We start from the raw sequence: 25671 nt of genomic DNA, 5'->3' as shown, positions 1-25671 counted from the left end.
GCTGTGATGCATTCCATGTGAGCATGTTTATAACATGTTTTTATTGTTCTACTCACTGGGCTAGTATAGCTCACCCCTCTCCCTTAACCCCAGTCTTGCAGGATCAGAGTACAGGGGGAGTTCAGCAGAGTACATGAAGAGTAAAGAGTTGTGTAATAGCATAGTGTGGACATGTAATATTGTAAAGAGATGTTTTAGTATTGTATAGAGTACAGTAGTGTGCTTGACCCATGTAACGACCCGAAAATCGGACCGCTACCGGCGCTAGGATCCAGATCGGCTTAAGGCCGCCGGGACCCGTAGCAAGCCTGACATGAAACCTGTAAACCTGTTTAATCCCATACATGATCAATAATCATACATAAAAATTTAAAACTTTTCTTTCATACATTCTTTCATACACCAAACTCAACCTGTGCATGCACTGAACATAGTCATAATCATAAACTTGACCCCTCTGTGGGATCTCATCAATGCCCCAATGGGCGATATACATGTGTTGAGTTGGCTAACATCTATATCATAAAACATCTAAGATCATGTATTTAAAAGGGATAACAACATCCATAGGGTCAAGCACAACCTCTAATCCTCAATATCAATATACATAACATGACTATTCAACTTTACATCATTATACAATTTATCATGTCCACTTTCTATCTATTACAAATACACGACTTTACTCTTCTTGACTTCTCTGTCTAGCCCGTACCTACAATCCTGGGGGATTAGGGAAAAGGGGTGAGCTACTAGAGCCCAGTGAGCAGAATAATAGAAAACAACATTTAAAATCTCATGCCATCATGTAATGCAACACATCACAACAAATCACATCTCGGATGGTATTGTCACCAATAGTCCTCTACATTCCAAAGTGTCGGGACGTAGAATGGGTACAACCGGTCTTTCTCTTAACATAACATATCATAACATACCAATGTGCCAGGGACGTAGAATGGGTACAACCTGGACTTTCTCTTACATAGTGCTAGGGACGTAGAATGGGTACAACCTGAACTTCCATACCGTATCATGCCATAACATCATCATATCATATGAGGACTAAAGGATCATCCAATAGCCAATCCACATCAACATCATAAGTGCAATGCAACATATTCGTGAATTTTAATGCAAACAACCTATTTCATCACATGGCATTCATGATGCATGAACATGCTCAACTGTATAATTCATTTACTTTAAAACATAAAGGTTTATTCTACTCACCTCTGGCTGAAGCTCTACTGACTCAGAAGCAGCTGAACTCACTGCTGGGGTCCTCGGTTCCTCGGGTCCGAACCTACACAGGTGGACTCAAATGAGGGACCAAACAACTAGAACATAACTCTAAAAACATCCCCCAAAAACCCCCTAAAACACCTCAAAACAATCATACAAAAACATACAAAGGAAGGCAGAACAGGGCAGGTTCGGCGGCACCTTCGGCGGCCGAAAGTCCCAGACAGAGACGAAAGTCTCTTTTCGGGGGCAACTTAGCAGCCGAAAGGCCTGCCTCCCCAGCCATGTTCGGCGGCCGAAAGTTCCTTCGGCTGCCGAACCTGGTTTCTGCCAAAGGGCAGAAACTTGGCTCCTCTTACCTCCAATGCCTCCCAAACCTTATAAACATGCATAATCCTATTCTACAATACACATACTCAAGCATACAAGCTCCTAGGGGCTTCAAACTATCACAAACCCCATCTACAACACATCAAACAACACAAACTCAACATACATTATCCATAAACCAACATAAACCCACAAACTCATAAAACCCTACACATGCATTCTACCCCATAGATCTTACACAAAACTTACTTAAAACATGCAATGAGCTTAAGATCGGCTCTTACCTCTTGAAGATCGAGAGAGAGACGACCTAAACTCGGAGATGGGAGAGATTTGAGTTCTTGAACCTCAAAGCTCCAAAACTTGCTCAAAACTTGAAAATCTTCGAAATAAGATGAAAACTAGTGAAAATCGTGAGAGATTTGGAGGAAAGAACTCAAGGATGGTGAGGAATGGCGGAAGGGCTCACCTTGGCCGAAAATGGGGAGAAAGCTCGTCCATTTAGGCTAAGGGGCTCTTTTATAGTGGCTGGCCAGGTCACATTCGGGAGCCGAACGTGCCTCCGCATGCATGCCCTGTTCGGCGGCCGAACTTGAGGTTCGGCGGCCGAACCTGGGCTTTTCTCACTTATGCCTTCGGGGGCCTAAGGCTCACCCGAAATGCATGCATGTTCGGCGGCCGAACCTGAGCTTTCCTCCAAGGTTGTTTTTATTCAAAAACTCATTTTCTCTTTACTTAAAATCATCAAAAACATTAAAACATTTCATGAAAACATGGTTTTACCCTTCTAGAGGTCTCCGACATCCGAGATTCCACTGGACGGTAGGAATTCCGATACCGGAGTCTAGCCGGGTATTACAACCCATATGTTTTGTACATCCCTTTTTGTATACATGGTCTGTTTGTGTAAATGTGCTTTTATGAGTATGAAAACCAGGCTTAACATATTAAGAGTTTTAACCCGTCTAGAGCAATGATGAAAGCTCTAGTAAGGAGTTCTGTAGTACAGAGATAGTGCATGCACAGGTTGAGCCTTGGTACAGAGCAAAGGTTTATGTTTTTACAGAAAATGCATGATCATGTATGGGATTTTACAGGTACATAGAGAGTATAGCAGGCTTGCTACGGGTCTCGGCGACCTTATGTCGATCTGGATCCTAGCGCCGGTAGCGGTTCGATTTCCGGATCGTTACAGATTGGTATCAGAGCTCTAGGTTCATATGGTTGGATCTAGAGAGAGTGTCGGGCTCATAGAGGTTATAGTAGGTCAAGCACAATAGGAAATCATGTCCACTAGGATAGGATGTAGCGTCCTGTCTATCTGATGCTGTGAAAATGTCATGATTTATGCATGTGCATTGTTGATATGTGATGTATGCTTGAGGGTTCATGTGTTTCCACACGGACCATATGATACTAATGTGTTGTGTTATGTGTTTTCCAGAGAAAGTTAAGATGCGAGGAACTCGTCGATCTGCACGATTGACTGGAGTCCCACTAGTGAGTGAGGGTTCAGATGCTCATCCTCTTGCGTTGCCAAGGGCGATGTCTCAGAGATCAAGCAGGGAGGGTACGTCAAGGGACCCTAGAAGGTCTTTTGAGGAGAGCAGAAGAGGAACAAATAGAGGAGGGAGGTCAGATGAAGTGAGGGAGGCTATGGATGTTGATCAGCGAAGAGAGGAAAACATGGGTATGGACAGGTTTGAAGAGGGTATGGGAGAGTCTCAAGGAGGCGCTCAGGCCTCGGGGTTTGGTTATCCACCCCACTATCCACCCTTTCCACAGGGCCCGGGGTATCCGATGGGGGGTATGTCGGATTACTCTAGCTTTACCCCATATCCTACCTACATGCCTTATATGCCATATCCTCCTTTTTAGCCACCATATCCCATGTATCCACCCTCACCTTTCCATCCAAGTACAGCACACCCTGATCCAAGAGCTACAGCACCTCCTCCTCCACCACCAAAACCAGTATCCCCTGTTGTCCAAGCACCTCAACCTAGCTCATCTGGGGGAAGTAAAGTGAAAATGACAGAGTATCTGAAGTTGGATGCTCCCAAATTCAACACGGGAGATGATCCATTTGAGTACCTCAAATCGGTTAAGATGATAACCGATGAGTTAGGAGCTGATGATAGTAGAGCCATTGACCTCAGTTAGTGTGGCTCAGCCAGCAGATGACCTCAGTTAGTGTGGCTCAGCCAGCAGCTCCAGCCATGACTCAGAGCAGTGGCAGAGGCAGAGGCAGAGGATCAACCTCTTCTTCAGCAGCAGGTTCCCGAGGTGAAGGTTCGGTAGCCCCAGCACGGATCTTCACTGTGACACAGGAGGAGGCAAACACGTCGAATACAGTGGTGTCAGGTAACCTCATCATTGGTTGTTCTGATGTGTACGCTTTGATGGACCCCGGTGCTTCTCATTCCTTTATTGCTTCGAGAGCCGTGGAGACATTGGGTCTGATAGTCTCTGAGTTAGAGTGTCCTCTCTGGGTCAGTGGACCCAAATGTGACCCATCATTGACAGAGTCAGTCTGTCGTTTTAGTCTAGTGTTCATTGAGGGTAGATGCCTTCCAGCTGACCTTGTGGTTCTAGATTTGACGGATTTCGATGTCATTCTAGGGATGGATTGGCTATCTACACATGGAGCTACCTTGAACTGCAGAGACAAGGTAGTCAGTCTCAAGGATCAGGATGGGTCAGAGTGTGTCTTCAGAGGAGACAGGAGGTGTAACGACCCGAAAATCGGACCGCTACCGACGCTAGGATCCAGATCGGCATAAGGCCGCCGGGAACCGTAGCAAGCCTGACATATAACCTGTAAACCTGTTCAATCCCATACATGATCAACAATCATACATAAAAATAAAACTTTCCTTTTCATCATACACCAAACTCAACCTGTGCATGCACTAAAACATAAACATAAACTTGACCCCTCTGTGGGATCTCATAAATGCCCCAATGGGCGATATACATGTGTTGAGTTGGCTAACATCTGAATCATCAAATATCTAAGATCATGCATCAACAAGGGATTACAATACTCATAGGGTCAAGCACATCTATAACCTCAATATACCTCATTACATAACATACTGAATCTCTTACATTACATTAGTACAAATGTCATGTCCACAATCTAACTATTACATAGACATACTTCAAAACTCTGGCTAACCTCCTGGTCTACCCTGTACCTGCACATCTGGGGTTAGGGGAGAGGGGTGAGCTACAAAGCCCAGTGAGCAGAATAGTGAAATCATATATTAAAATTTCATGCTTTTATGAAATGCAACACATCACAACAAATCACATCTCGGATGGTATTGTCACCATTAGTCCTCTACATAGTCCAACTGTGCCGGGACGTAGAATGGGTACAACCGGTCTTTCCCTTAACATAACATATCATACAGTCCAACTGTGCCAGGGACGTAGAATGGGTACAACCTGGACTTTCTCTTACATCGTGCCAGGGACGTAGAATGGGTACAACCTGGACTTCCATACCATATCATGCCGTAACATCATCATGTCATATGAGGACTAAAGGATCATCCAATAACCAATCCACATCAACATCATAAATGCAATGCAACATATTCGTGAATACTAATGCAAACAACCTACTATATCTCATGGCATTCATGATGCATGGATCATGCTCAAAATTCATATTTCATTTAATTTAAAACTTAAGGTTTATTCCACTCACCTCTGGCTAGCTCTGACAAACTCTGTAGCAGCTGGCTCACTGCTGGGGTCCTCGGTTCCTCGGGTCCGAACCTACACAGGTGGACTCCAATGAGGGACCAAACATACATAAACATAACTCTAATATACTCCCCAAAACCCCCTAAAACATCATGAAACAACTACATAAAAACATGCAAGAAATGGCTGGACAGGGCACTTTCGGCGACAGGTTCGGCGGCCGAAAGTCCCTCCAGAGCCGAAAGTCAGGCAGGTTCGGCGGCACCTTCGGCGGCCGAAACTCCCAGACAGAGGCGAAACTCATGCATGTTCGGCGGCACCTTCGGGAGCCGAAAGTCCCAGACAGAGACGAAAGTCTCTTTTCGGGGGCAACTTCGGCAGCCGAAAGGCCTGCCTCCCCAGCCATGTTGGGCGGCCGAAAGCTCCTTCGGCTGCCGAACCTGGTTTCTGCCAAAGGGCAGAAACTTGGCTCCTTTGTGCACATTTGCCTCCTAACTCTTCCAACATGCATATAACTCAACCAAAACATGCATACAAGCTCCTAGGGGTCTCAAACTACCTTAAACCCCAACTACAACACACATACACAAGCATTTGCAAGCCACATTTGCATAAACTCAAAAATCATCCATAACTCACTAAAAACCTACACATGCATTTCTACCCCATAGATCTAGCATAAAACTTATTTAAAACATATAATGAGCTTAAGATCGGCTCTTACCTCTTGAAGATCGAGAGAGAGACGACCTAAACTCGGAGATCCAAGCAAATGAGCTCCTGAGTTCCCAAAGCTCCAAAACATGTCTTAAATGCTCAAAACTTGCAATGAGAGGTGAAAACTCAATAAAAAAGGAGGAGATTTGGAGAAAGAACACAAGATCTGGGAAGAGGGAGGTCGGAAGCTAGCTATGGCCGAAAATGGGAGAAAGCTCGCCCATTTCGACTAAGTGACCCTTTTATAGGTGGCTGGCCAGGCCACGTTCGGGGGCCGAAAGTGCTTCCGCATGCATGCCATGTTCGGCTGCCGAACTTGGGTTTCGGCGGCCGAACCTGAACTTCCCTCACTCATTCTTTCGGGGGCCTAACGTGCCTCCAAAACGCATGCATGTTCGGCAGCCGAACTTGACTTTCGGCGGCCGAACCTGGGTTTTCCTCCAAAGATTTTTCATGCAAAAACTCATTTAATTTTCATACTTAAAACCATGAAATACCTTAAAACATTTTATGAAAACATGTTTCTACCCTACTAGAGGCTTCCGACATTCGAGATTCCACCGGACGGTAGAAATTCCGATACCGGAGTCTAGCCGGGTATTACATTCTCCCCCCCTTAAGAACATTCGTCCCCGAATGTACCTCAACTAGTACACATAGCATGGCATAAAACATAACATACATACATAGCACATAAACACATAGAGATCTAACCTTAAAAGAGATAAGGGTACTGCTGGAGCATAGACTCCCGTGTCTCCCAAGTGCACTCTTCCAAGTTGTGGTGGTTCCACAGGACTTTCACCATCGGGATTTCCTTGTTTCTTAACTTTCTGATCTGGGTGTCTAGGATCCGTATTGGCTGTTCAACATAGGTGAGATCCTCTTGGACCTCCACATCAGGCTCACTAAGAACCTTGCTCGGATCTGACACAAACTTCCTCAACATTGAAACATGGAAAACCGGATGGATTCTTTCCATTGAAGCAGGTAAATCCAGCTTGTACGACACATTCCCAATCTTTTGCAAGATTTCGAAGGGTCCGATGTATCGTGGGGCTAGTTTACCTTTCTTCCCAAAGCGAACCACTCCTTTCATTGGAGACACCTTGAGCAATACCAGGTCCCCCTCCTGAAACTCTAACTGTCTTCTGCGGATGTCTGCATAGCTCTTCTGTCTGCTGGCAGCAGTCTTGATTCTCTCTCTGATTATAGGTACCACCCTGCTGGTGATCTCTACTAACTCAGGCCCTGCCAAGGCCTTTTCTCCAACTTCCTCCCAGCAAACAGGTGATCTGCACTTCCTTCCGTACAAAGCTTCATATGGAGCCATCCCGATGCTAGCATGATGGCTGTTGTTGTAGGCAAACTCCACCAAAGGTAGATGCTGCCTCCAAGAACCGCCAAAGTCCAGCACGCACATTCTGAGCATATCTTCGATAGTCTGGATGGTCCTTTCTGACTGTCCATCAGTCTGGGGGTGGAAGGCAGTACTGAAATCCAACCTAGTACCCATGGCGTTCTGCAGACTCCGCCAAAATCTGGAGGTGAACTGGGGCCCTCTATCTGACACTATCAAAACGGAACCCCATGCAGCCTGACGATCTCGTCCACATATACCTGCGCCAACTTGTCCACAGAGTAGCCACTCCTGACAGGAATGAAGTGAGCAGATTTGGTGAGTCTGTCCACAATCACCCATATGGAGTCCACTCTGTTGGACGCCGCCGGTAACCCCACTACGAAGTCCATAGCTATATTTTCCCATTTCCATTCTGGAATAGGTAGCGGGTTAAGCATTCCAGCCGGCTTCTAATGTTCTAGCTTCACCCTCTGACACACTTCGCAGGCTGACACGAACTGTGCCACTTCTTTCTTCATAGCTGGCCACCAATAAACCTTCCTTAGATCTTGATACATCTTGGTGGCTCCGGGGTGAATGCTGTATCTTGCATTATGAGCCTCCCTCATAATGTCTCCTTTTAGCCCTATGTCATCTGGTACACATAGTCTGCTCCCATAGCGGAGGATCCCCTTGCTGTCGAATCTGAACTCACTATCATTGCCTGACTGAACAGTCCTGGCAATCTTCACTAACTCTGGGTCCTCATGCTGTTTCTGAGCCACCTGCTCCAGAAACACGGGTGCCACTCTCATCTGGGCCACCAAGGCACCTGTACCAGATAACTCCATCTGTAGACCTTCCTCAATAAGCTTGTAGAACTCCTTCACCACTGGCCTCCTCTCTGCCGATATGTGGGATAAACTACCGAGTGATTTCTGGCTTAAGGCGTCTACCACAACATTCGCCTTACCCGGATGGTACTGAATCTTGCAATCATAGTCACTTAGCAGCTCCACCCATCTCCTCTGTCTCAAGTTCAAATCTCTTTGACTCAGGATGTACTGCAGGCTTTTATGATCTGTAAAGATCTCACATTTTACCCCATAGAGGTAGTGCCTCCACATCTTGAGTGCAAAGATTACTGCTGCCATCTCTAGGTCATGTGTGGGGTAATTCAACTCATGCTTCTTTAGCTGCCTAGAAGCATAAGCGATCACCCTCTCCTTCTGCATTAGTACACAACCCAGTCCCACACGGGATGCATCACAAAAGACCGTAAAGTCCTCATCACTAGATGGCAGAGCTAAAACTGGTGCTGAAGTCAACCTCTTCTTAAGCTCTTTAAAACTCTCTTCGCACTGGTCGGTCCACAGAAATTTCTGATTCTTCCTGGTTAGTCTGGTTAGAGGAGCTGCTATTTTCGAGAAGTCCTGAACGAACCTCCTGTAGTAACCTGCCAAACCCAAGAAACTCCTGATCTCCGTCACTGAAGTGGGTCTAGGCCAGTTAGCCACAGTTTCTGTCTTCTTGGGGTCTACCTCTATCCCATTCTCTGACACTACATGCCCCAAGAACGAAATGCTCCTCAGCCAGAACTCACATTTAGAGAACTTGGCATACAAGCCATGTTCCCTCAAAGTCTGCAAGACCAACCGCAGATGATGGGCATGCTCCTCTGCATTCCTGGAATACACCAAGATATCATCTATGAAGACAATAACGAAGTGATCCAGGTACTGGCTAAACACTCTGTTCATGAGATCCATGAATGCTGCAGGGGCGTTTGTTAACCCGAACGGCATTACAAGGAACTCAAAATGCCCATATCTGGTCCTGAAAGCTATCTTCGGTACATCTTCATCCCTTATCCTTAGCTGATGGTACCCCGATCTTAGATCTATTTTGGAGAAACAACCCGCTCCGGCTAGCTGGTCGAATAGATCATCGATCCTTGGCAGAGGGTACCTATTCTTGGTAGTGACTTTGTTCAACTGCCTGTAGTCGATACAAAGTCTAAGGGATCCATCCTTCTTCCTCACAAACAAGACCGGAGCACCCCAAGGTGAGGTACTCTGTCGGATGAAGCCCTTTTCTACCAGCTCCTGTAATTGCTCTTTCAACTCCTTTAACTCGGCTGGGGCCATCCTGTAGGGAGGGATAGAGATCGGTCTAGTTCCAGGCACCAACTCTATCTCGAACTCTATCTCCCTAACAGGTGGTAAACCTGGAAGCTCATCCGGAAAAACATCCTGAAACTCTCTGACAACTGGCACCGAGGCCGGCTCCCTGACCTGACTGTCTAGCTCTCTCACATGAGCTAAGTACCCCTGACATCCCTTCCTAAGCAACCTACGAGCCTGAAGAGCTGATATCAGACCTCTAGGTGTGCCCCTCTTGTCTCCTCTGAAGACGACCTCTGACCCGTCCTGATCTTTGAACCTGACTACCTTGTCCATGCAGTCCAAGGTAGCACCATGGGTAGATAGCCAATCCATCCCTAGAATGACGTCAAAGTCTGTCAAATCTAGAACCACAAGGTCGGCAGAGAGGCATCTTTCCTCAACAAAAACTGGACTGTACTGGCAGACTGACACTGCCACTGACGGGTCACACTTGGGTCCACTGACCCATAGGGGACACTCTAACCCAGAGACTATCAGACCCAACCTCTCAACGGCTCTCGGAGCAATAAATGAATGAGATGCACCCGGGTCCATTAATGCATACACATCAGAACACCCAATGACGATATTACCTGACACCACGGTGTTGGATGTGTTAGCCTCCTGCTGTGTCATGGTGAAGATCCTGGCTGGAGCTGATGGACCTTCACCTCGGGAACCAGAAGAAGAGGCTGCCCCTCTCCCTCTACCTCTGCCACTGCCCTGAGTTGTGGCTGGAACTGCTGGCTGTGCCACACTACCAGAAGCTGTCTGCTGGGGCTGGCCCATAAAAGGCACTCTAGGACACTCCCGAGCTATGTGTCCCTCCTGTCCACATCTGAAACATGTATTAGTCCCAGCTCGACACACTCCCCTGTGCGGTCTTCCACATCTCTGGCATTCTGTACCATCTGAGCCTGAGCTCGAGCCACCGCCAAATCCCAGACCGGATTTCAACTTATTCCAAAACTTATTCTTTTTCGGCTTCCTGGTGGTACTATCCCACCTCTTCTTACCTGAGCTCTGAGAAGAGAAACCTGGTCCTCCTCTGCCTGGGGTCTTAACCCCTGAAGACTAGGTCACTGACTGCTTCACTGACCCCTCAACTATAGCACTTGCTTCCATTCTTCGAGCCATATCCACCACAGTGTGGAAACTTTCTCTCTCAGCTGACTGAATCAACGAGGAGTACCTGGAATGCAGCTTCATAACATACCTCTTGGCTTTCTTCGTATCTGTATCTAGAGCTTGCCCTGAAAAAGGCAATAGCTCCAAGAATTTATCCGTGAACTCCTCTACACCCATGTGCTCTGACTGCCTCAGTTGCTCAAACTCAATCATTTTCAGTTCTCTGGAACTGTCTGGAAAAGCCCATCCAGCGAACTCATTCGCAAATTCCTCCCATGTCATACCGTCTAGTCTCGGGTCCACATAACACTTGAACCATTCCCGTGCCTTCTTGCACTTTAAAGTGAACCCTACCATCTGAATGGCCCTGCTGTCACTTGCCCCTAGCTCATCAGTTATTGTCTTCACCACTCTCAGATACTCAAAGGGGTCATCCCCCGACTTGTATTTGGGAGCATCTAGCTTGAGGTAATCTGTCATCTTTACCTTGCTCCCATCAGCTGAGCTAGGTCTAGGAGGTTGAGTAACTGGGGCTGCTGGTTCTGTAGGTGGTGGAGGTGGAGGTGCAGCATTCCCCGAGGTGGGGTTTGCCGGGTTTGGATAGAAGGGTGAGGGTGGATAAGCTGGGTACTGTAATACCCGGCTAGAATCCGGCATCGGGATTCCTACCTTCCGGTGGAATCTAGGGTGTTGGATCTCTCTCCTAGGGTATAATGTGTTTTCTAAAAATATTTTCAAATGATTTTAAGGGTTTTAATTGAAAGAAAATTGAGTTTTGAAGAGAAAAAGGCCAAGGAGGAAGAACCCAGGTTCGGCCGCCGAAGGTGATGTTCGGCCGCCGAACATGAGATGGTTTCGGATGGACTTTTGGCTTCCGAAAGTTGAGTTGGACAGAAACCAGGTTCGGCTGCCGAACCTCAAGTTCGGCCGCCGAACATGGGGGACTTTAGGGTGCTGGTTTGGCCGCCGAAGGTGGCTCAGCCGGTCGCCTATAAAAGGCCTCAGACCGAAAATGGGCGAGTTTTCTCCCCATTCTCGAGCTAAGGTGAGTTCATGTCCTCCCTTGGTCGATTTCAAGTTTTCCTTTGACTTTCCAAAGTGTTATGAGTTTTATCCTTGGTTTTGAAGAGTTTTAAGCTTGGATCAAGGATTTGGAGCTTGGAGACCCCGGAGCTAGTTTCCTCCACATCTCCAAGGTTCAGGTCACACCAACCCTCGATCTCCAAGAGGTTAGTGTAGATCTCTGCTTTTCTTTATGTTTTAATGAGTTTTAAGTAAGTTTTAAGGAGATTTGATGTATGTGTTTGGGTAGATATGCATGATAGGGTTTATGTGAGTTTTGTGCCCAATGTATGATTACATGATGTTTTGTTGGGGTTTTAAGTTAGTTTATGCCCCTTTATGCATGTGGGAGTGAGTATGCATGTTTGGGAGAGAGTATGTAAGGATTTGGGAGTATTGAGTTTGGTTTTTGGCTTGGCAAAATCGGACCTGTCGTCCAGAGGGGACCAGGTTCGGCCGCCGAACCTGCATGGGAGGCAGTCTTTCGGCTGCCGAACGTGCCCCCGAAGGCTGAGTTTCGTTTCTGTCCTGGGGTTTCGGCCGCCGAACCTGCCGTCGAACCTACCCGAGTTTCTTCTCTGGAAGGGACTTTCGGCCGCCGAAGGTGCCGCCGAAAGTGCCCTGTTCAGCCGTTTCTTGGTTGTTTCCTATGCATGTTTTAGTGATGTTTAGAGGGGTTTTTGGGGGTATGTTTATGAGTTGTTTAGAGTATGTTTGGCACCTCATTCGAGTCCACCTGTGTAGGATCGGACCCAAGGGACCGAGGAGGCCAGTAGTGCTAGCAGTTGCAGAGTCAGTCAGCGTCTGCCAGGAGGTGAGTAGAACTAAACCTAATCTTTTATTTTAAGAATTCGAATGCCTAAAGCATGTTCATGCATCATGATTATATGTAATAGGCTGATTGCACTAGTTTCACGAATATGGCGCATTGCATTATTTGATGTTGATTCAGGAGGTTTGGACCAAGGCGACTTCAATAGCCCATTTCTGTCATTGAGTCTTGGGTAAGTCCTTTGAGAGCCGGACAAGTACATATAGGAAAGTCCCTGTGAGCTCTCTGTGGACTAGGTACCCTGTCATGTATGTGAAAGTCCTGTGTGAGCTCCCTTGGGGGAGCCGGGCACCGACAGAGGGAATTTTGAGGTCATGTCCGATCCTTGAGAGGAAAGGATGCTAGCAAAAAGAACTCTCAGAAACAGGTCCGTGGGGAGTAGATATTTGCATGAACCCCGAGACGGACAAGATACAGTTATGTGATTTCTTTGTGTTATGACGCATTGCATGAGAGCATGTAATTAATGAACTGTTTTCTATGTTTCTACTCACTGGGCTTTTTAGCTCACCCCTCTCCCCTAATCCCCAGGTTTGCAGGTTTGAGTCAGAGCTCAGAAGTCAACAGGGTAAAGATTAAGTGATGTGTGTTTGTAATGTAATAGTCTATCTCTATGTTATAGTTAGTAGTTTTAGAATTGGACATGTAATATAAGTCGATTTTAAGATAATGAGATGAAATGTAAAGTTAATTTGGAGTTATATTTATGGTTTAGTGCTGTGCTTGGCCCTAAGACTTGGTTAGTCCCTGTTTAATACATGATGTATGTTATACTAGATGTTGAGTTATGCTTGAACTAATCTTGTGGCATGTGTTGTTTACCATGCTATGGAAATGAATGAGGACCCTAGAGGAGGTCATATATTTGTGGTTTGATGCATGCACAGGTTAGGCTCTAGTTCCTTGGATGTAATCCCAGCTTGATGTATGTTATGTTGACCCAGCTAGAGCTTTGTTGAGAGCTCTAGTATGGGGCTCTTTTAGGTTTCCAGTTATGTTGCATACAGGTCAAGTTCGGTATTTACATCAGATGTTCCAGTTTTTATGTTAAAGTTTTGATCATGTATGGGATTTGACCAGGTGATAGGAGGTATGTTTGGCTTGCTACGGGTCCCGGCGGCCTTAAGCCGATCTGGATCCTAGCGCTGGTGGCGGTTCGGGCCGTTATGGTAGGGTATCGGTTTTCGGGTCGTTACAAATTTGGTATTAGAGCTTTGGGCCTTATTAGTACGGTGTGTTGAGCAAAGATACTCAAGGATTAGAGATATCCCACATCGGAAAGAGGTTGGCTTAGAGGTCATAGAAGGGCAAGCACAATAGGTAAAATCATGTCCACTAGGATAGGATGTTGAGTCCTGTCTTGTAGGATAATGTGATATGCCATGATGTTATGCTATGCATGCATGTATGTTGCAGGTTCATGTGTTTTCATATGAACCGTATGATGCTAATGATTGTTTGTATGCTTGTGTGTTGTTCTTCAGAGGAGCCAGAATGCGAGGTGCTCGTCGATCTGTGGAATTGACTGGAGTTCCATCTGAGAGGGAAGGTATGGATACCTTTCCCCCTGCTCTGCCGAGAGCGCAGTCGTGGGGAGTCAGCAGATGGGGAACATCAAGGGACCCTGGAAGGTCTTTTGATGAAAGCAGAGAAGCAATGGCTCCAAGAAGGATGTCAGCTAGTATGAGGGAAGTAGAGTTGGATGTGCAGAGAAGAGATGTCAGTTTGGGAGCCAGAGTACCAGAAGAAGGTATGGGAGTTTTTCAGGAGGATGCTCAGACTCAGGATTCCAGAATTTCAAGTTCAGGAGGGATTGATCCCTCCACTCTGAGTACAGCCTCCACGAAAAGTAAGAAGTGGGGCAGAACCCTGAGGGGGAAGAAGAAGAAGTTGTGGAGTCGGTTGAAGGCTAGTCTGAGTTTTGGTGGCTCGAGCTTTGGCTCAGGCAGTTCAAGATGCTTGAGGTGCGGAAGGCCGCACAAGGGAGTTTGTCGGTATGGGACTAATCTATGTTTTAGATGCGGTCAGGAGGGGCATATAGCACGTGAGTGTCCCACTGTGCCCAGGTTGGCTCAGTCCCAGCGGGCAGCTTCAGGTAGAGCAGCTCAGCCAGTAGCTCCAGCCGTGTTTCAGGTTAGTGGTCGAGGCAGAGGAAGAGGGTCAGCCCCTCATTCCTCAGGTTTCCGTGAAGAAGGTCCGTCAGCTCCAGCTCGGATCTTCACCCAAGCTCAGCAGGAGGCAGACACATCAAACATGGTGGTGTCAGGTACGCTCACTTTTGAATGTTCTGATGTGTATGTTTTTTTGTGAACCCTAGTGTTTCTCTCTTTCTTTAGTTGCTCTAGGAGCCGTCGAGAGGTTGAGTTGATAGCTTCTGGGCTAGAGTGTTCTCTTTGGTCAGTAGACTCTCGTGTGATCCATCTGTGGCAGAGTCAGTCTGCCGGTCCAGTTCTGTGACAGTTGAGGGTAGATGCCTTCCACCCGACTTTGAGGTCCTAGACTTGACCGTCTGGACGTCAGTTTAAGGTTGGACTGGGTTTTTCTACTCGTGGTGCTATCTTGGTCTGCAGAGACAAGGTAGTCAGGTTCAGAGGACAGGATGGGTCAGAGGTTTTCTTCTGAGGGAACACAGTAGGGATGCCTAGAGGTTTGATGTCAGCCTATCAGCTTCGTAGAGTGCATAGGAGGGATTGTCAGAGGGTTCTAGCTCTTGTTTGAGAGTTTAGCAGTCAGGTCAGGGAACCAGCCTCAGTGCCAGTTGTTAGAGAGAGTTCTTAGATGTTTTCCCCGGCTAGTTGTCAGGTTCACCATCTGTTAGGGAAATGGAGTTGAGTATAGGAGTGGTGTCTGGACGCAGAACCATTTCTGTCCTTCCCTATAGGATGGCACCTGTAGTTGAGAGTTGTCAGAATAGAGGTGAGGCTTGGTAGATAAGGGTTTTATCCGACCTAGTACCTCACCCTGGAGTGTTCCAGTGTTGTGGTGGGAAACAGAGGATGGATCCTTGAGACTTTGTAACAACTGTAAGCAGTTGACCAAGGTCACTACCAAGAGCAGGTATTCCCATGCAGGAGGGATGATCTATGGGGACAGCTAGTAGGAGCTGTTTGTTTTCCAAGATAGATCTGAAATCCGGGTACTACCTGTGAGAGTTAGAGTTAGTTTTGGGTTAGCAGTGAGAAGAAGCCTGTTAGTAAAGATGAGAAGAGAAGAGAAGAGTAAGGATCAGAGTAGCGCAGCGGAAGCCAGTGGAGTTCAGGAGTAGGTTGGGTACTGCTAAGGTGTTTCTTTTGGAGACCCGGGAGTTTTACTCCAGTAGTGCCTGTGTCTCTCTTTCAGGAGAGAGATTTTTTAGGTTTTGCTTGATGGTTTGCTTGCTTGTTCATGTATGATTGATGCCATGTTTTTTTTATGTCTGTATGTTTGTGGAACATTCGGGGATGAATGTTCTTGAAGGGGGGAAGAATATAATACCCGGCTAGAATCCGGCATCGCGATTCCTACCTTCCGACGGAATCTAGGGTGTTGGATCTCTCTCCTAGGGTAGAATGTGTTTTCTAAAAATATTTTCAAATGATTTTAAGGGTTTTAATTGAAAGAAAATTGAGTTTTGAAGAGAAAAAGGCCAAGGAGGAAGAACCCAGGTTCGGCCGCTGAAGGTGATGTTCGGCCGCCGAACATGAGATGGTTTCGGATGGACTTTTGGCTTCCGAAAGTTGTGTTGGGCAGAAACCAGGTTCGGCTGCCGAACCTCAAGTTCGGCCGCCGAACATGGGGGACTTTAGGGTGCTGGTTTGGCCGCCGAAGGTGGCTCAGCCGGTCGCCTATAAAAGGCCTCAGACCGAAAATGGGCGAGTTTTCTCCCCATTCTCGGGCTAAGGTGAGTTCATGTCCTCCCTTGGTCGATTTCAAGTTTTCCTTTGACTTTCCAAAGTGTTATGAGTTTTATCCTTGGTTTTGAAGAGTTTTAAGCTTGGATCAAGGATTTGGAGCTTGGAGACCCCGGAGCTAGTTTCCTCCACATCTCCAAGGTTCGGGTCACACCAACCCTCGATCTCCAAGAGGTTAGTGTAGATCTCTGCTTTTCTTTATGTTTTAATGAGTTTTAAGTAAGTTTTAATGAGATTTGATGTATGTGTTTGGGTAGATATGCATGATAGGGTTTATGTGAGTTTTGTGCCCAATGTATGATTACATGATGTTTTGTTGGGGTTTTAAGTTAGTTTATGCCCCTTTATGCATGTGGGAGTGAGTATGCATGTTTGGGAGAGAGTATGTAAGGATTTGGGAGTATTGAGTTTGGTTTTTGGCTTGGCAGAATCGGACCTGTCGTCCAGAGGGGACCAGGTTCGGCCGCCGAAAGGAGTTTCGGCCGCCGAACCTGCATGGGAGGCAGTCTTTCGGCTGCCGAACGTGCCCCCGAAGGCTGAGTTTCGTTTCTGTCCTGGGGTTTCGGCCGCCGAACCTTCCGCCGAACCTACCCGAGTTTCGTCTCTGGAAGGGACTTTCGGCCGCCGAAGGTGCCGCCGAAAGTGCCCTGTCCAGCCGTTTCTTGGTTGTTTCCTATGCATGTTTTAGTGATGTTTAGAGGGGTTTTTGGGGGTATGTTTATGAGTTGTTTAGAGTATGTTTGGCACCTCATTCGAGTCCACCTGTGTAGGATCGGACCCAAGGGACCGAGGAGGCCAGTAGTGCTAGCAGTTGCAGAGTCAGTCAGCGTCTGCCAGGAGGTGAGTAGAACTAAACCTAATCTTTTATTTTAAGAATTCGAATGCCTAAAGCATGTTCATGCATCATGATTATATGTAATAGGCTGATTGCACTAGTTTCACGAATATGGCGCATTGCATTATTTGATGTTGATTCAGGAGGTTTGGACCAAGGCGACTTCAATAGCCCATTTCTGTCATTGAGTCTTGGGTAAGTCCTTTGAGAGCCGGACAAGTACATATAGGAAAGTCCCTGTGAGCTCTCTGTGGACTAGGTACCCTGTCATGTATGTGAAAGTCCTGTGTGAGCTCCCTTGGGGGAGCCGGGCACCGACAGAGGGAATTTTGAGGTCATGTCCGATCCTTGAGAGGAAAGGATGCTAGCAAAAAGAACTCTCAGAAACAGGTCCGTGGGGAGTAGATATTTGCATGAACCCCGAGACGGACAAGATACAGTTATGTGATTTCTTTGTGTTATGACGCATTGCATGAGAGCATGTAATTAATGAACTGTTTTCTATGTTTCTACTCACTGGGCTTTTTAGCTCACCCCTCTCCCCTAATCCCCAGGTTTGCAGGTTTGAGTCAGAGCTCAGAAGTCAACAGGGTAAAGATTAAGTGATGTGTGTTTGTAATGTAATAGTCTATCTCTATGTTATAGTTAGTAGTTTTAGAATTGGACATGTAATATAAGTCGATTTTAAGATAATGAGATGAAATGTAAAGTTAATTTGGAGTTATATTTATGGTTTAGTGCTGTGCTTGGCCCTAAGACTTGGTTAGTCCCTGTTTAATACATGATGTATGTTATACTAGATGTTGAGTTATGCTTGAACTAATCTTGTGGCATGTGTTGTTTACCACGCTATGGAAATGAATGAGGACCCTAGAGGAGGTCATATATTTGTGGTTTGATGCATGCACAGGTTAGGCTCTAGTTCCTTGGATGTAATCCCAGCTTGATGTATGTTATGTTGACCCAGCTAGAGCTTTGTTGAGAGCTCTAGTATGGGGCTCTTTTAGGTTTCCAGTTATGTTGCATACAGGTCAAGTTCGGTATTTACATCAGATGTTCCAGTTTTTATATTAAAGTTTTGATCATGTATGGGATTTGACTAGGTGATAGGAGGTATGTTTGGCTTGCTACGGGTCCCGGCGGCCTTAAGCCGATCTGGATCCTAGCGCCGGTGGCGGTTCGGGCCGTTACGGTAGGGTATCGGTTTCCGGGTCGTTACAGGTACTGTGTGTAAGGTGGATAGAAAGGTGGATAAGGCATGTAGGTAGGGTAGGGGTTAAAGCTGGAGTAATCCGATGTACCTCCCATCGGATACCCTGAACCCTGTGGGAAGGGTGGATAATGGGGTGGAAAACCATACCCCGAGGCCTGAACGCCTCCCTGAGACTCCCCTGTCCCCTCTTCCTTCATGCTCACATCCAGGTTCCCATCCCTCCTCTGATCCTCTTCTGTAACCTCCCTCACATCTGAAGAACTTCCTCCTCTATCTGTCCCCCTTCTGCTAGCATCAAAAGACCTTCTAGGGTCCCTTGACACCCTTTCTCTGTTGGCTCTACAAGACATTGCCCTAGGCAATGTAGGAGGACGGGCGCTCGTGCCCTCATCCTCAGGTGGCACTCCAGTCAATCGTGCAGATAGACGAGTTCCTCTCATCCTGTTTTCTGAAAAACAGTACACATCATACAAACATTAGCATCATATGGTTCATGTGGGCACACATGAACCCTCATCACATACACATCACATAGCATAGCATATCATTAATGCACATGCATAACATCATGGCATTACACATCATCAATCAAGACAGGACTCAACATCCTATCCTAGTGGACATGATCTTCCTATTGTGCTTGACCTTCTAGAACATCTATGAGCCCGACACTCTAGGTCCGATCCTATGAACCTAGAGCTCTGATACCATTCTGTAACGACTCGAAAATCGGACCGCTACCGGCGCTAGGATCCAGATCGGCATAAGGCCGCCGGGAACCGTAGCAAGCCTGACATATAACCTGTAAACCTGTTCAATCCCATACATGATCAATAATCATACATAAAAATAAAACTTTCCTTTTCATCATACACCAAACTCAACCTGTGCATGCACTAAAACATAAACATAAACTTGACCCCTCTGTGGGATCTCATAAATGCCCCAATGGGCGATATACATGTGTTGAGTTGGCTAACATCTGAATCATCAAATATCTAAGATCATGCATCAACAAGGGATTATAATACTCATAGGGTCAAGCACATCTATAACCTCAATATACCTCATTACATAACATACTGAATCTCTTACATTACATTAGTACAAATGTCATGTCCACAATCTAACTATTACATAGACATACTTCAAAACTCTGGCTAACCTCCTGGTCTACCCTGTACCTGCACATCTGGGGTTAGGGGAGAGGGGTGAGCTACAAAGCCCAGTGAGCAGAATAGTGAAATCATATATTAAAATTTCATGCTTTTATGAAATGCAACACATCACAACAAATCACATCTCGGATGGTATTGTCACCATTAGTCCTCTACATAGTCCAACTGTGCCGGGACGTAGAATGGGTACAACCGGTCTTTCCCTTAACATAACATATCATACAGTCCAACTGTGCCAGGGACGTAGAATGGGTACAACCTGGACTTTCTCTTACATCGTGCCAGGGACGTAGAATGGGTACAACCTGGACTTCCATACCATAACATGCCGTAACATCATCATGTCATATGAGGACTAAAAGATCATCCAATAACCAATCCACATCAACATCATAAATGCAATGCAACATATTCGTGAATACTAATGCAAACAACCTACTATATCTCATGGCATTCATGATGCATGGATCATGCTCAAAATTCATATTTCATTTAATTTAAAACTTAAGGTTTATTCCACTCACCTCTGGCTAGCTCTGACAAACTCTGTAGCAGCTGGCTCACTGCTGGGGTCCTCGGTTCCTCGGGTCCGAACCTACACAGGTGGACTCCAATGAGGGACCAAACATACATAAACATAACTCTAATATACTCCCCAAAACCCCCTAAAACATCATGAAACAACTACATAAAAACATGCAAGAAATGGCTGGACAGGGCACTTTCGGCGGCAGGTTCGGCGGCCGAAAGTCCCTCCAGAGCCGAAAGTCAGGCAGGTTCGGCGGCACCTTCGGCGGCCGAAACTCCCAGACAGAGGCGAAACTCATGCATGTTCGGCGGCACCTTCGGCGGCCGAAAGTCCCAGACAGAGACGAAAGTCTCTTTTCGGGGGCAACTTCGGCAGCCGAAAGGCCTGCCTCCCCAGCCATGTTGGGCGGCCGAAAGCTCCTTCGGCTGCCGAACCTGGTTTCTGCCAAAGGGCAGAAACTTGGCTCCTTTGTGCACATTTGCCTCCTAACTCTTCCAACATGCATATAACTCAACCAAAACATGCATACAAGCTCCTAGGGGTCTCAAACTACCTTAAACCCCAACTACAACACACATACACAAGCATTTGCAAGCCACATTTGCATAAACTCAAAAATCATCCATAACTCACTAAAAACCTACACATGCATTTCTACCCCATAGATCTAGCATAAAACTTATTTAAAACATATAATGAGCTTAAGATCGGCTCTTACCTCTTGAAGATCGAGAGAGAGACGACCTAAACTCGGAGATCCAAGCAAATGAGCTCCTGAGTTCCCAAAGCTCCAAAACTTGTCTTAAATGCTCAAAACTTGCAATGAGAGGTGAAAACTCAAGAAAAATGGAGGAGATTTGGAGAAAGAACACAAGATCTGGGGAGAGGGAGGTCGGAAGCTAGCTATGGCCGAAAATGGGAGAAAGCTCGCCCATTTCGACTAAGTGACCCTTTTATAGGTGGCTGGCCAGGCACGTTCGGGGGCCGAAAGTGCTTCCGCATGCATGCCATGTTCGGCGGCCGAACTTGGGTTTTGGCGGCCGAACCTGAACTTCCCTCACTCATGCTTTCGGGGGCCTAACGTGCCTCCAAAACGCATGCATGTTCGGCGGCCGAACTTGACTTTCGGCGGCCGAACCTGGGTTTTCCTCCAAAGATTTTTCATTCAAAAACTCATTTAATTTTCATACTTAAAACCATGAAATACCTTAAAACATTTTATGAAAACATGTTTCTACCCTACTAGAGGCTTCCGACATCCGAGATTCCACCGGACGGTAGGAATTCCGATACCGGAGTCTAGCCGGGTATTACAGGAGGGGTATACCTAGAGGTTTGATCTCAGCCCTTCAGGCTCGTAGATTGCTCAGGAGGGGTTGTCAGGGGTTTCTAGCTCATGTGAGAGAGCTAGATAATCAGGTTAGGGAACCAGCCTCAGTACCAATAGTCTGAGAATTTCCAGACGTCTTCCCAGACGAGCTTCCAGGACTACCACCTGATAGGGAGATAGAATTTGAAATAGAATTGCTGCCTGGTACCAGATCGATCTCTATCCCTCCCTATAGGATGGCGCCAACAGAGTTAAAAGAGCTGAAAGAGCAGTTGCAAGAGTTGGTAGATAAGGGTTTCATCCGCCCTAGTACCTCACCTTGGGGTGCTCCAGTGCTGTTTGTCAGAAAGAAGGATGGATTCCTCAGACTTTGTATCGACTACAGGCAGTTGAACAAGGTCACTATCACGAATAAGTATCACCTACCTAGGATCGACGATCTATTTGACCAGCTAGCTGGAGCAGGTTGTTTTTCTAAAATAGATCTGAGATCCGGGTATCATCAGTTGATAGTTAGAGAAGCAGATGTGCCAAAGACAGCGTTCAGGACCAGATATGGGCATTATGAGTTCTTAGTAATGCCGTTCGGGTTGACTAATACCCCTGTAGCATTCATAGACCTCATGAACAGAGTTTTTAGCCAGTATCTGGATCACTTTGTTATTGTCTTCATCGATGATATCTTAGTGTATTCCAGAGATGCAGAGGAGCATGCTCATCATCTGCGGGCAGTTCTGCAGACCCTGAGAGAGCATGGCTTGTATGCCAAGTTCTCCAAGTGTGAGTTTTGGTTGAGGAGTATTTCATTCTTTGGGCATGTGGTATCAGCAGAAGGTATTGAGGTAGACCCCAAGAAGATTGAGGCGGTAGCTAACTGGCCCAGACCCACTACAGTGACAGAAATTAAGAGCTTTTTGGGTTTGGTAGGTTACTACAGGAGGTTTGTTCAGGACTTCTCAAAGATTGCCGCTCCTATGACCAAACTGACCAAGAAGAACCAGAGGTTCGTGTGGTCGGACTAGTGTGAAGAGAGCTTTGAAGAGCTAAAGAAAAGATTAACATCAGCACCGGTGTTAGCTTTGCCCGTCAGTAATGAAGACTTCATAGTGTTTTGTGATGCGTCCCGAGTGGGACTGGGTTGTGTTTTGATGCAGAAAGACAGGGTGATTGCTTATGCTTCTAGACAGCTGAAAAAAGCATGAGTTGAATTACCCCACACATGACCTAGAGATGGCGGCAGTTATCTTTGCACTCAAGATGTGGAGGCATTACCTTTATGGGGTTAAATGCGAGATCTTCACAGATCATAAGAGTTTACAGTACATCTTGAGTCAGAAAGAGCTGAATTTGAGGCAGAGGAGATGGGTAGAACTGCTCAGTGACTATGATTGTAAGATTCAGTACCATCCGAGTAAGGCGAATGTTGTGGCAGACGCCTTAAGTCGGAAATCACTTGGCAGTTTATCCCATATAGCAGCAGAGAGAAGACCAGTGGTGATGGAGTTTTATAAGCTCATCGACGAAGGGCTACAGCTAGAGTTGTCTGGTACGGGTGTGTTGATAGCACAGATGAGAGTGACACCCGTGTTTCTGGAGCAGGTAGCTCAGAAACAGCATGAGGACCCTGAGTTAGTGAAAATTGCCAGGACTATTCAGTCAGGCAACAGTGCAGAGTTCAGATTTGATAGCAAAGGGATCCTCCGCTATGGGAATCGACTATGTGTACCAGATGACATATGTCTGAAAGGAGACATTATGAGGGAAGCTCATAATGCCAGGTACAGTGTTCACCCTGGAGCCACCAAGATGTATCAGGATCTGAAAAGGGTGTATTGGTGGCCAGCTATGAAGAAAGAAGTGGCACAGTTTGTGTCCACCTGTGAGGTTTGCCAGAGGGTGAAACTGGAACATCAGAAGCCGGCATAGTTTGTGTGCCTCTAGCCCTTATATTTGCATTTTTGAGCACTTCCAACTTCAATTGATATTTCTCCATGGGTGGCTGCAATTTGGCATTAAGTTCAGGCAAAACAAATTCTACCTTATCTGGAGGTTTGGGCAGGCATTGATCTGCATGCTCCTTTGGTTTGGGCCATTGGACTACCTTTTGTTCCTCCTGGGCATGGACTGTTTGCATTGGAAGGATGAAAGGAGTTTCAGTTTCCTCCTTCTGCATAGGACCTAACTGAGGTGGAAGACTGATTTGTGTTGGAAGCTGAAAGGACGCGCCTGAGAGGATTTCAGGTACTCCTTCTTGCGAAAGATTGATCTGCAATGGAAGAATGAAAGGAGTTTCATGCGATGGAAGCTGAAGAGGTGCAACTAGAAGAGTTGCAGGACTGTCCTGCGGTCCAAGCTGAGGTGGTTCAGTTGGAGTTCCTTCTGACTGCACAAGATTGATCTGAAGAGGTGTGATTGGCTCTCCTTTGTTCTGTGCGTGTTCGCAGTCCACCTGTTGGATGTAACAGTTAGTTTCTTTCAGTTCTGGCTCTTTTTGGCTCTCTTCCCTGCAAGGATCATTGTTTAGTATATCATCTTCATTTGTATGAAAAATATCTTTGCTCAAATAATCAATAATATCTAAATCAACAACAGGTTCTGTTTGATCAGTTTGTTTGGGCAAACAAATTTCTGGCTGTGTTTTTTCAGCAACTTGTACTTTGCCAACTTTCATCATCATCCCATACATCTTGAAGCTCTTCCTCTCTTCTTAACATGGTTGCATTCAATGATTTGTTCAATTGATCCTGTTGCTGTTGGATACTCTGCAAAGTCTTCATAATCTCATCAAGATTGGAACTTTGAGGTTGTAACGACCCGAAAATCGGACCGCTACCGGCGCTAGGATCCAGGTCGGCTTAAGGCCGCCGGGACCCGTAGCAAGCCTGACATACATCCTGAAAACCTGTTTAATCCCATACATGATCAACAACATACATAAAAATTTAAAACTTTTCCTTCAACATCCAACTCAACCTGAACATACACTGTACATAGTCATAATCATAATCGTGATCCCTCTGTGGGATCTCATCAATGCCCCAATGGGCGATACATCATAAGATGAGTTGGCTTTCATGAACATTATAAAACATTTTTGATCATGTAATAAAAGGGATACCTCATACACAATGTCAAGCACAATATCTAATCCTCAATATCAATACATGACTGAAACTGTACTTTTACATAACATTAATACATTTATCATGTCCACACTATCTATTACATACACAGGACTTCAATACTCTTATGGATCTCCTGGTCTACCCTGTACCTGCAATCCTGGGGAAAATGGGAGAGGGATGAGCTACTAGAGCCCAGTGAGCAGAATAATAAAAACATTTAAATCATATGGATCATGGAATGCATCACATCACAGCTAATCACATCAAGGATGAACTTGTCACCAATAGCCCTCTACATAGTCCAACTGTGCCAGAACGTAGAATGGGTCCTGGTCTTTCCCTTACATATCATAACATAACAGTGTCGAACTGTGCCAGAACGTAGAATGGGTCCTGGTCTTTCCCTTATATATCATAACATAACAGTGTCCAACTGTGCCAGAACGTAGAATGGGTCCTGGTCTTTCCCTTACATATCATAACATAACAGTGTCCAACTGTGCCAGAACGTAGAATGGGTCCTGGTCTTTCTCTTACATAGTGCCAGCGAACGTAGAATGGGTCCCACTGGTCTTACTTTCCGTACCGTACATATCACATCGTCATATCATAGATCGAGGGCTATGGATTATCCAACATTCATCCACATCAACATAAAAATATGCAATGCAACATATTCGTGAATTCTAATGCAAGCAACCTAATTCATCACATGGCATTCATGATGCGTGAAACATGCTGAAAAGTTCATTCTTTGCTTTAAAACATAATAAGTTATTCCACTCACCTCTGGATAGCTCTGACCAGACACTGGGGCAACAGACTCACTGCTGGGGTCCTCGGTTCCTCGGGTCCGAACCTACACAGGTGGACTCAAATGAGGGACCAAACATACATGAACATAACTCTAAACTACTCCCCAAAAACCCCCTAAAACATCATGAAACAATCATAGAAAAATATGCAAGAAAAGGCTGAACAGGGCACTTTCGGCGGCAGGTTCGGCGGCCGAAAGTCCCTCCAGAGCCGAAAG

The sequence above is a fragment of the Manihot esculenta genome, chromosome 5, assembly GCF_001659605.2.
Source record: "Manihot esculenta cultivar AM560-2 chromosome 5, M.esculenta_v8, whole genome shotgun sequence".
NCBI classification, from domain to species: domain Eukaryota; kingdom Viridiplantae; phylum Streptophyta; class Magnoliopsida; order Malpighiales; family Euphorbiaceae; genus Manihot; species Manihot esculenta.
This window is presented reverse-complemented; position numbering follows the sequence as displayed.